The sequence below is a fragment of the Cricetulus griseus genome, chromosome X, assembly GCF_003668045.3.
Source record: "Cricetulus griseus strain 17A/GY chromosome X, alternate assembly CriGri-PICRH-1.0, whole genome shotgun sequence".
Lineage (NCBI taxonomy): Eukaryota > Metazoa > Chordata > Mammalia > Rodentia > Cricetidae > Cricetulus > Cricetulus griseus.
Genome location: NC_048604.1, coordinates 73,069,477 through 73,075,476, shown reverse-complemented (window position 1 = coordinate 73,075,476; position 6,000 = coordinate 73,069,477).

The window sequence follows — 6,000 nt, the reverse complement described above, 5'->3', positions numbered from 1 at the left end:
GATACACTAGGCTGTATCAAAATGGCAAAAAATTAATCAGCACACTAACCTCCACATACTAATACTCCATTCTACTTCATTGTCACTGCACTACTACTTATAAAGGAGTTATTAATGAATGAAATCTGCTACCATTAGAAGCCACAAGGATATAAGCTTAGTGGATGAAAGTCATGTAGCAGAGCAAGTTCCCTAAGTAGGAAGCCATTTTATTCAGACAAACAGCACCTGAAATCCCAATACTCATTAATACATGATTTCTCAATCCTTGAAAGGCTAATTTCTAGGTATACAGAAACTTACCAGTCACACTGAACAAACTAAGTAGTGTTTCTTGATGGAGGAGGTACTTCTGTGAATATGTTTATCTTATTTGTTGATAAATAAAGCAATAGGGGAGCAAGATAGGTGGGGCTAGGAGTCAGGAGGATTCTGGGAAATGTAGTAGAGAGGAGAGTCGCCATGTGATCCCAGGGAAGAGAGGATGCAAGCCGCTGGTGTCCTGGATAAGATAAGTCTTTATAAAATATATAGATTAATAGTTATGGTTGATACTTAATACAGAGCTAGCAAATAAGAAATCCTAGTCATTGGTCAACAGCATTGTAACAATATTAATCTCTGTGTGTTATGTGGGGGCTGTAACGTGGTGGCAGAAATTAGGTGGAGAGAGTTATCGTTATAGTTACTAGCCCAGAAAAATTCAAGCGTTCTTAGTCACTAATAAAAATATTAATAACCATCTAAAAATTCCGTTTTTGATGCTTGGATGCTTTTACTGCTCTTATCCATCTGTTGAGGGATCCAGTTTCCCCATGTCCTTCTAGTGTAGAGTGGGAGTTCATTGCCCTGTTATTAGCACAGGCACACATTGACCTCAACTCCACAGCAAACGAGGTTACTGCTCACATATTAGCCACTTCTGTGCCTCCATCACTATGCATACATTTGTGGATTTAAACTTCTTTACTATGGCAGCATCCTAATATTAATCAAGTGAGACTATAAGACCTGATGTGTTTTCTTACATCCAGAAACATGACAGTCTCACCACAGTCCCCAGACTCTTAACAACTAGTAATTGCCAGACAATTAATATTTTATCCATTGATAATGCTAATATGCCTCACTGTGGCCTGCACTAGTACTTCTTTTGCCTAACATCTCTTTTTTTTTTGTCCAATCCTGAGACTGTAATGTCTTCCCCTGCTATTCCTCTTGTGGACTGAGACATATGCCTATACCTCCCTCTGAGTTCGTGTTATATACTTATTTTTCCTCTTTCCCCCTGGCTATGTAGATAGTTGAAAAATAATAGAACTGAATACATCTATTTTTTACCCTGAAGTGAGTATCTAAGTAGTGTAGGAGAGAGAGAGAGAGAGAGAGAGAGATTAAAAACTCAGCCAAGGCAATGAAGGTATATGGAGAGTATTAAAATCGACAAGTAAAAAGTGAGCTCAGAGGTCAGTGATTGTGAAATGTTTTTTAAATAGCCTTACTGAGCATTTTATATAATAAAAGTCACCCATTTCAAGTGTGCCTGTTCACAATATTTTTTTTTTTGAGACAGGGTTTCTCTGTGTAGCCCTAGCTCTTCTAGAACTCACCTTCTACCAGGATGGCCTCTAACTCAGAGATCCTACTGCCTCTGCATCCTGAGTTATGGGATTAAAGGCATGTGCCACCAATGTTGGATTGCTTATCTGCAATTTTTTGGTTGTGAGCCTAGCCTTTAATGGCTGAGCCATCTCTCCAACCCGTTGTCTGCAATTTTTTAATAAATTTACTGAGAAGTGCACCTAGCACCATAACATTTTTATCTTCTAAATATCTTCCAAATAGATCATGTATGACTATTAACATTTAGTTGTTTCTCTTGTTCCCATTACCAAGAGACCAATAATTTACTTTCTGTTACATTGCACAAATATTTAATAAAAATGGAACTGTGTAATATGTATGTTCTGATACCTGGATCATTTCACTTCATATAATTTGAGAATAAATACTGACATACCATTTATAAGAATTTCAATTATTTTAATCATTTAATAACTTTTTTGTATTACAATTTGTTGATTAATTTATCAGTTGATAAAATTTGGATCCCTGTCAATTTTGAACATTATAAACAGTGTTTCTAAGTTTACTTAGTCAAAATATTATGTATACATGTTTTTAATTATCTTTAGTATTTATGGATGAGTAGATTTATTGAATCATATGATAACTGAAGCTTCAACTTTTACAGGAACTGCCAGGCTGTTTTAAAAAGGCCATAGTACTTTACAATCCCACCAATAATGTATGGATTTTTTCTTTTTCTCACATCCTTGTCAGTATGTATTTTATTAGAATTAGACAATATTTGGGATAGGAAGAAATTTAATTTGCCTGGTTTTAAATAACATTAGAGTAGTGAAGAACATTTCAAATTAAATGCTAGTCCTTTAGCAGTCCCTTGAATTCAATAACACTGTAAAAAAAAATACAGACCAAACAATGGAAAGCAATGTTCTTAAGAGGCAGTCTTACCAATGCTCTAGTGTGTGTGTGTGTGTGTGTGTGTGTGTGTGTGTGTGTGTGTGTGTGTGTGTGTGCATTTTCTTATTTTTAAAACAGTATGAATTAATGGGAATTTGGTTCATTCCTCTAAATACATGCACACAGTCTAAAGACTACATAAAACTGTTTAAGAATTATAAGCTTAGGACACAAAATTTTCCTGAAGATCTGCAGCCAGACAAGAGTATAAATTCCATAAACAATTCAAAAGCAGGATAATTTAGACTATAACTCAGATCTCCTGGGTTACAAGTCAGAATCCCCGTGGCCCTGTTGCTACAACCAATGATTAGAAACACATTTCTTTCTGTACTGACTGAGCAGACACAACAAAACAACCGAATGAGTCATCCCAGTTCTCTGAAACAGGAGGAATAAACAAGACACTTGGATGTACATCTTTTATTGATTCATATGAACTGTTTGCAGATTTCATAAACCAAACACAACTTGTCAGTATCCACACATGCATCTTGCTCAAGATTTAACAAAATCTCTACAAATAGCTCATTTTAAGAAAAGTAGTAATTAAAATCTTCCTACATTAAACACAAAACACCAAAGACCTTAGTAATAAATTGAGTAGGGGTGGGTACGAGGGTGACATCTCAGTGTGTCGATGATGTTTGTTGAAGAGAGTGATGTAGTGTTGACATTTTTACTTAACCTGATATTAAGACCCTTATGGAAGAAAGTTGATCTCCCATACTACTTAAAACCTTTCAAAATTCCAGGGAAACTGTAAGTGGAGGAAAAAAGTGAACACTGAAGCCTGACTCACCTCCACTAAACACCTACTTCAGCCTTGTAAACAAGATCAACATTCTTTTGCTAATTCAAATATGTAAAATGGAACTACGTCCAGGCTCAGAGTTAGGTTGAATACATTTATAATGGATTCTTCTACTTACTTAGATCCCCAAGTAGAAGACACATAAAAACATAGTACACAATGTTGTCCCACTTTATAAGGACACTACTTGAGCAAACATGCAAATATGAATTTGGCCATGGCCAAATATCAGTTTAAAGAAAAAAAAAAAACATCCTTCACTTCTACTCAAGATACCTTAGAAACCAAATGAAAACAAAACGTCCTTATTTTAATTACCAACTCCATCTGCTTAATTTAAGAAAATTGGAACCAAGATGATTTTTGGTACGGGCTTATAATGACCTTGCTATGTACAACCACAGTGTAGTGGGATGCCTGGCTCATTTAATCACATTGTTTTTGCTGTGCAATCATCACAATCCTTCTCACTGAGAAGCAGTGATAGATTTGAGTTTGAAGCAGTGCTAGGCACATGGTGACCTTTCAACAGCTGGAAATTACTTAAGCTGAATCCACCTCAGACTGGGTGTTAGTTGTTCTCCACCAGAAGTACAGATATGACTAATTAAAGTTGGTGAGATGACAATAAATGTCCCAGAAAAAAGTACAGTGAGCCCAAAGACCAAGGTTTAAACATTGGCTCACACATATTTGCTAATGCTTACATGAGACCAGGTTGCCTGGTGAAGGCTTGTGATTCAATTGCTTCTAATCCCCTGCCAAGTACAATGGGACCTTTTAGCATTTTTCTCCCATGCTTTTAACACACTTATCATTGATTTGACCTTAAGGTCCTTAACCAGTGTTTGTGGATGAGCTGTTATTAAAGATACACTTAACAGAATCCTAAAACCAGAAATCTTGTAGAAAATACTCTCTGTTAGGGATAAAATCTGGTGATGAAGGCCACATTTTACCTTAACCACCAAGCACTTGTAGGATAGAAACTAGCTTTACAAGATTCAGAATGATTCTGAGACAATAAAAATAATATAATCTTCAAGGTGCCTCTTGGTTCTATCTGCTCATAAAAAAGTATAAAAAGCTAATGCAAAAATTAGCATTCAAAACGAACCAATGGACAGCACACTAGGCATCTAACTGAGATGTCAAAAGAAATACCAATACCTTGGGCATGTTTCACATCATCACTTAGCTAACAGAAAATAGGTTGGAGGTATCTTTAGAGGTCTGTTGGGTGGTTGTATGGAGAGCCCAGACATAGGAAAGCAAAAGTTGACTAAAAAATGTTCTGTAGGGTACTGAAAAATCAAACTTCAGCCTGGCTTCCTGTTAGGGGTGGAGAAATATAGAACTTCAAATATGAAATAAGGCCCAGGAGACCCATATGAAATTTCCTTTCTGTTTTATATGCTACAGCTCAGGATCACTGCTCTTTGAATATCCACTGAACCGTCCATCAGACTCACAGAATGCTATGAGTCTAGGGACCCAAGAGCAAGCAGAAAAAATTGTATAAACAGTATTTAAGAGCTAGTAGTAGGAAAGGCAAGAAAAGCCCCTAAGATGAACTCATGTGACATTTTCCAATGGAAAACTCTACTACAGCTTCAGCAGCACCAGCAGATTATGGGATCTATTGCATTTCTTGGTGGTGAAAATGCTTTATTTCCTTCTTTCCTTCTATCCTTTCCTTCCTCCACCAATCTCTTTCTTCTGTAATGCTAGGATTGAATCTATGACCTTGTTGATGCTAAAGGCAAGTACTCCATCACTAACTAAATTCCTATCCCTTGGGTTTTGACAAAGAATCTTGCAATGCTGTGCAGACCTGCCTCAAAATTCTGGTACTTCTGCCTCTGCCACTTTTGTATTAAGGGAATACTTGTATGCATTCATTCCCTTCTCTTCTACCTTATAAAAGTCATCAGGGAGTATCAAATGAAGAGAATTGACTGAAAACATTCTAGCCTTGCTATGCACGCCTATTTCACTGAGTAACCCCTTCACTGCCTATACCAAAGTTTGTATAAAGAGCTATGGAGACAACATCTCTGATGTGAATACTGTAAAGTGCAGCACCCATATTTATAGTAAATCTTAACATCATGACCAGAATAATTGTGCTTATATTTAGTTTGTTTTGAATAAATTAAATGAATTTTCAATAAATTAAGTCATACCAACATCATGGACAGCAAACACTACTCCCAAGCAAAAAGATCCAGTTGTTTTACTCATTTGACTGGACCATTATGAGGGCATAGGCATTAAAACTAGTGGCTCTTTTTAGACATAAGGGGATACTTAACATCAATACATGATGCTCACATCTATGTCCTGAGGATCACATCTGCCATGTTCCACAGAAAGGTTATAAAGAAAAAACTTTCAGTTCATGTTAAGAAGCATGTGAAACTGGAGGTTCAGGCTTAAGAGAAATGAATGGACTATTCTTTAAGCCAAAAAGCACCAATTGGTCCCCTTTGCTCCTCAGTGCTCTACTCCTGCACCTCAGAAACTTCACAGTCAAGACCTGACTGGAAGGGAAAAAGGTAAAAAAAATGGAAAGAATTTAAGAAAAGAAAAATTTAAACTCTAAAAGACACTAATTTGCATCACCCTAGAGAGTGTTG